Here is a 6,976-nt window from a genome sequence, read left to right on the forward strand (position 1 = left end):
ATGCAAAGGAACTGATCAAAAAGTTTAAAATGGATGAATCAAAGGAAATAGACACCCATATTGCAACTGCCACTAAATTAGACATAGTTGAACCTGGTTCATCAGTTGATCAGAAGTTGTATAGGGGTATGATTGGTTCACTTTTGTATCTATCTACCAACAGACCTGGCATAGTTTTTAGTGTAGGGCTTTTGCTCGCTTTCAAGCTAATCCAAAGGAATCTCACTTGACTGTTGTCAAGAGGATATTGAGATATTTGAAAGGCACTACCGATTTGTGTCTTTGGTACCCTAAAGGTAGTAATTTCAATCTAGTAGAGTATGTTGATGCTGATTATGCAGGTTTCCTTGCGGATAGGAAAAACACCTCAGGTATGGCTCATTTTCTTGGTTCATGTCGTGTGTCATGGGCCACTAAAAAGAAAAATTCAGTGGCCTTATCCACTGTTGAGGCTGAATGTGTTGTCGCTGCCTCTTGTTATGCTCAATTGTTGTGTATCAAACAGCAGCTGATAGATTTTGACATTGAAGTTGGTTGCATTCTTATCTTCTATGATAACACTAATGCTATAAGTATGACAAAGAACCTTGTTCATCATAAGAGGACTAAGCACATAGATGTTAGACACCACTTCTTAAGAGATAACTATGAGAAAGGATTGATCTCCACAGAATTCTATGCTACTAATAAACAAATTGCTGACATCTTCACTAAAGCACTGAGTAGAGAAAACTTTGAGAGGAACATGTTGGAATTAGGGATGATTAAGATTACCTAATAGGACCAACTCAGAATGCAAAATGAAAAAAAATAAATAAAAATATTTTGTGGCTAGGAAATCTGAAATTGTGTAAATATCTAGATTAATTTTTACTCAGCTTCATACAGTAATTAGTATACTCCTGTGACATGTGTTAATATGACTCACTGATCTCTTACAAAATTTTCTCTATTATGGCAAATTGAGGCATGTTCAAGAGAATTCTAAATGAAAAACTTGGTTCATCAGTATGGGTTCATCTGAAAGCTAAGGTATGTTTTCTATACTCTACATAATTAGAAATATAAATATTTAAAGCATGAGCAGAAGTCCTACAATTGATTCAATTCCTTAGAAAATACTATTTGTTAGCTTTGAACCAATTCCGACTGCCTTAGAACTCTAAACCACAAAAATTGCCTAAAATCTTAGAAAGCTTAACCGATCATTCAAACCTGCAATTTCAGGTTGATTAGACCTCTAATTGACCACTGCTAAAGCTGTCGTTATACATTAAATGTGTATTTCTCTTTAAATACACATCATTATCTCCTGTCATCTCCATAATTCTAAACCGTCAAAAATCCCTCTTCAATTTCATTTGCCTTCTTCTCCAAAATTCTAACTTACCAATTCTCTCAAGAAACCAGCGATCATGACAAACCCACAAGACAATCCTGGAACTCCACCACAACCCACTCCCTCTGATTCATCTACCTCTCATCCACCCAGTACACCTCCCAAACCCAGGCTGAGAAGGGTAAAAATGTTTGCTCGAAAAACAGTAGCGTCTGGGCTCTCAAAAAGAAATTAAATGAGAAATTAAAGGCAAGCCAGGTCCAAGACTCTGACTCCAACTCTAATTTTGAGTCATACAAATCCGCTAGTAAGGGGAAGGACCTGGGTCTTCTGACTCTGAATAGGATCAAGAATTCCCTTCTACGGTAAGTTCTTCTTTGTATGAAAATCTAGAAACTAGGTTTGTTCTGGTTGAGCCTATTAAGGATGTAGAATTACCTGAGTTACAAAGGAGTGGAGGTAAAAAGAAATCTGAAAAAGAAAAAAAAAGGGTGCATGTGGTGAAGAGAGGGGAAATGGGAAAAAAGTGGTTGATCATTCACCCACTGCTGATTTGTCCGTGCCTGCTATCTGTGGGGTTGAACAAAAAAGGTAGAAGATAGTGGCCAAAAGTCAGGGGAAGTGGTTTTGGCGAAGCTGCTGAAGGGTTAGTTCATCTAAGTACGCAAAGAGATGAACCTGGTTCATCTACTGAAGAGACCCTGGTTGACCTGTTGAAAAAGGTTGGGGCGAGTTATGATCATAAGAAACGAATAACTCCCACACCAAAAGCCCCCAATGCTCCTAAACCCTCCAAGAAAAGAAAGGCTTCATCCCCAACAACTACTGAAATTTCATTGCCAAAGGGAAGGCTCTAGCTGAGAGTAAGAAGAAAAAGCTGGCTAAAGGAAAATGGAAGGTTGCAGAGTCCTAAGAGGCTGTGGAGGTTGAGGAGATGGAACAGGTCCATCAGGAGGAAGTTCAAATAGTGGAGGTTCAGACCCCCAAGCCCAAAAAGTCCAAGACTTCTTTCAAGAAGGCTTCCTCTGTGTCTCAGGCTGATGAACCTTCATTAGCCAAGAGGACAAGGTCTGTAATGAAAAGTAAACAAGAATTTCTGAAGACGAGGAATGGAGTGGATAAGAAGAAGAAGATGAGTATGATAGTGAACAAGACAAACTTGCCATGTTTGGCAAAAGAAATATTTTGAAAGGTAGACTGCTGAAAGACATGGTGGAACCAAGAATGATGAGACTGGTGGATGTCGTAGTTGCTCAGGGGTGGAAGGACATGGTCATTCAGATGGATGGTAGGCTAGATAGGAATAAGATCATCGAGTTCATGGCAAATGCAGAGGTTTAGGATGGCAAGGTTAACAGCCTGGTGAAAGGAGTTCAAGTGTCCTTTGATGCAGAAAAATTGGGAGAGATCCTTGATATACCTTCTAAAGGGTTTGATGACTATACAAGGAAAAAGTGGCCTTGTCTGGACTCCCTTCCTACTGCCCTTGACATTACCAGGCGGTTTTGTGATGCTGAAGATGTGAATGAGGCTAGGGCTGTTCAGAAAAGTGAAATGAGGCCTCAACACAAGGTCTTGTTTGAATTTTTCAATAAGTGCCTATTGCCCAGACAAGAGAGAAGTCATATTGCAAATTATATGGACCTAGTTCTTATGGAGTTCCTAGAAAGTGGAAGGCAAATTAATTGGCATGCATTCCTCATCAAGTTACTGGACAAGGTCATCAATGGATCAAAGGCTCATGCTACCCCCTATGGCTTTATTCTGACTACGATTCTGGATAGGTGCAATATACCTTTAAAGAAATGGGAAATGGCTTCAAACAAGGATCACTTTGGCATTAACACTCTGATTGCTTGTGACTATTTGGTCAATGTCATCCCAAATAAACCTGGTTCATCCAAGAAGACTCCTATCAACAGTAAAGTCAGGGCTCTTGTTCAAGAATGTAAAGCCAAGGATGCTGAGATAGCTAGGCTCAAGGCTCGTGTGGCAAAGGTAGAATCTGAGAGGGATACTCTCAGAACTGAGCTTGCCAAAGAAAAGGAGAAGAATGATGGAATTCTTCATAATATGCTGAATCTTCTCCAAGCCCAAAACCAACCCTCTAGCTCCCCCAAGCCTTAGGAAGTCTAGCTTTCTAGTACCTTTAATGACCCGGATTAGGGATTTTTCTATATTTTTGCTCATGGTTTAAATGTTTTTTGTTTTTCTGGTTGTGGATTGTGGTAGAAACATATCCTCTATCAATGATATCTACTGTTTTTACTCTTGTTATATGTTAATCTTTCCTTGATAGTTTAAATATGTTTGCTTGATTACTGATGATTAAACCATGATTACACTTACAGTTGCCCCAGTGGCCATGTGTAGTTATTAAAATCTGGGAATCACACTTTGTATGTAACTTTTCGATGATGTTAAAAGGGGGAAGAGATATTGTGTTTTACACATTCTGAATTAAGTGATATTTATAACTTAATTAACATGGTCCTTGATGATAAGTGAATTTTCTAAACTTTGAATTGATGGTTCAGCTGAGTTCTTACAAGATCCAAGTAAGTAAAAAGCACAGAGCTTGTCATCATCAAAAAAAGAGAATTTGTTGGCCCAAGAACAGGTGAAGTTTTGAAGATTGACAAAAGAACTCAGACATGGATCAGGTCCATCTTGTGAAGCACAGTCATGATCAACAAATACATGTGAGATGCACATGAAGGAGATAAATCTAACTGATCAAGAAGTAATATCTCCTGATCTGATCGAAAAGATTGCATATTGGATAAGGAGGGAAAGACTCCTCACATAAAGAGAACACAGTTTAAGAAGAAGATAGTGTTAGAGTTTGAGATCATCATGAACTCTTCTACGATAGAAGAGTAGCAATTGAATCCCAATCAAACTCAGATTACTAACCTATTAAATGTCATTGTTGTTCTCTTTTACAGGTAATGCACATAAGCAGAAGTTAAACTTAAATTGAGAGCAAAAGAGCAAGGCGATTTTGCAAGCATTTTATGTGTGATTTGAGTGTGCAATCCTGAAGCTACTTAAACGAGATAGAAGAACCAGTTCCATGTGTCTATCTTTTATTCTAGTTCAATTGTAGTAGGTGATTTTACATTGTACCTTTCAACTTTCATAGAAGCAATTGTATTAGGTACCTAGAGTGTTTAAGTTAAGAGTTAACCTGAAGTTGTCGTAACAGTTGAGGTTGTGTGCTACAACGAGATTAGAGTTAATCCTTAGGTTTACAAGGAATTTTTGTAAATGTTGTTTTGGCTCAGTGATTTTAGTGGAAGTTTGGAAAATCCTATTAAGTAGTAGGTCATGGTTTTTTCACCTTTTGAGCCAGGTGTTTTCCACGTAAAAATATTTGTGTTCTTTATTTTTTGTATTTATTATTCCGCAAGCAGTAGTAGTTGGAACACCTTGAAGAACCAGGTCCTTCTATAGTTCAATTAAGCGAAAATTGGGTGCCACACAAATCACCCCCCCCCCTCCTCTTGTGTTGTATTGACGCCTAAAACATCAAGAGTTATGCTGACAAGAAGGTCTGTGATGTGTCTTACATGGTTAGGGAGAAAGTTCTACTGAAAGTACCACCCATGAAGGGTGTTATGAGATTTGGGAAGAATGGTAAATTGAGTACTCGGTTCATTAGGCCTTTTGAGGTACTTCGGAGGATTGGGGAGGTGGCTTATGAGATGGATTTGCCATCTAGCTTGTCGAGTGTGCATCCCGTATTCCATGTTTCTATGCTCCAAAAGTATATTGGCGATCCGTCTCATGTTTTGGATTTCAGCACGGTTCAGTTAGACGGGGATTTGACTTATGATATGGAGCCAGTGGCTATTTTGCGGCGTCAAGTTCGAAAGTTGAGATGAAAGGATATAGCTTCAGTGAAAGTGCAGTAGAGAGGTTGGCCCGTGGAGGAGGCTACCTAAGAGACCGAGCGGGAGATACAGAGTAGATATCCTCACCTATTTGAGGCTTCAATTATGTTTTTTGACTCGTTCGAGGACGAATGTTTGTTTAAGAGGGGGAGCATGTAACGACCCGGCCGGTCGTTTTATGAGTTACCGCTTCGTTTCCCCTATTTTTGCTTCTTTATGTGTTGTTCAGCTGTATTTCATCGTATCATATTGGTTGGTTTGGGTTCGGAGTGGTTTTGTAGAGGAATGAGACACTTAGTCTTTTTTTAAGTAGGCTTAAGTTGTAAAAGTCAATCAGATGTTGACTTATGGGTAGAAGGTCTCGGATGTGAATTCTGATGGTTCATATAGCTTCGTTAGGTGATTTGGGACTTAGAAGCGTGATTGGAATGCGTTTTGGAGGTCCGTGGTAGATTTAGGCTTGAATTGGCGAAATTGGAATTTTAGCATTTTCCGGTCGGCAGTGGAGATTTTGATATCGAGATCAGATTGGAATTCTGGAAATTGGAGTAGGTCCATTGTGTCATTTGTGATGTGTTTGCAAAATCTCAGGTTATTCGGAAGTGATTTGATAGGTTTCGACATCGTTTGCGGAATTTGGATGTTTTGGAATCCTTAGGTTTGAATCCGAGGGTGATTTGAATTTTTGATGTTGTTTTGAGTGTTCCGAAGGTTGGAACAAGTTTGAATGGTGTTATGGGATGTATTGGCATGTTTGGTTGAGGTCCCGAGGGCCTCGGTCATGTTTCAAATGCACAACGAGACATTTTTGGACTTGAAGAGTTAGCAGTTTTACTGGTATTCTGTTGCAGATAGTTTGCTCTTTGCGATCACGTAGAGGAGTTTGCGATCGCGTAGGCTTAATTGGGGCTGAGGTGGAGTTGTTCTACACGATCACAGAGATGAGGTCGCGATCGCGTATGTGTGAGATATTGTGCTTCGTGAACGCGTGGCCAGGGTCGCGTTCGCGTAGAAGGAGGTGAGCTGGTGTTAAATGGACGTGGTTGCTCTATGCGACTGCGTGAAGCAGGTCGCAATCGCGTAGGTCTGGGTGGCTGAGGTTCGTGAATGTGTGGAGGTTTACACGATTGCATAGGGTAAGTTGAGGGGCAGTCCATTTTTGTGTTTCGCGATCGCGATGAAGGAAGCACTTCGGTAGAAAGTATAAAAAGCCATCTTCGCGATTTTCAGCTAATTTCTCACCATTTTTGGACGTCTTTGAAGCTTCTTGAGAGAAATGGAAGAGGGATTCGAGGGGTAACACTTGGAGGTAAGGTTTTTGAACTCAATACTCAATTCTATGGTGGTTTCAAACTGATTAGACATGAAATTAGTGGAATTTAAGGGTTAAAATTGGAGAATTAGGGCTTGAATTGGGGAGTTTAAATTGGGGATTTGAAGGGCTATTTGAGGTCCGATTTTGATGTTCTTGGTATGTATGGACTCATGGGAGGATAAGAATTCTAGTGATGTGATTTTATCGAATTTTGAGAAGTGGGCCCGGGGTCGGGTTTGACAAATTTTGGGATTTTTGATGTAATTTGATTATTTTCGCGTGGATTTTGTTTTCTTAGAATATGTTGATGTTTTGATTCTGATTTTGGATAGATTCGAGGTGATTTGAGGCCGACTCGAGTGTCAAAGGCATCGCGGAGTAGAGTTTCATCTGATTCGAGGTAAGTAACGATTGTAAATCTGGACT

This window comes from Nicotiana tabacum, chromosome 10 (genome assembly GCF_000715075.1).
Source record: "Nicotiana tabacum cultivar K326 chromosome 10, ASM71507v2, whole genome shotgun sequence".
NCBI classification, from domain to species: domain Eukaryota; kingdom Viridiplantae; phylum Streptophyta; class Magnoliopsida; order Solanales; family Solanaceae; genus Nicotiana; species Nicotiana tabacum.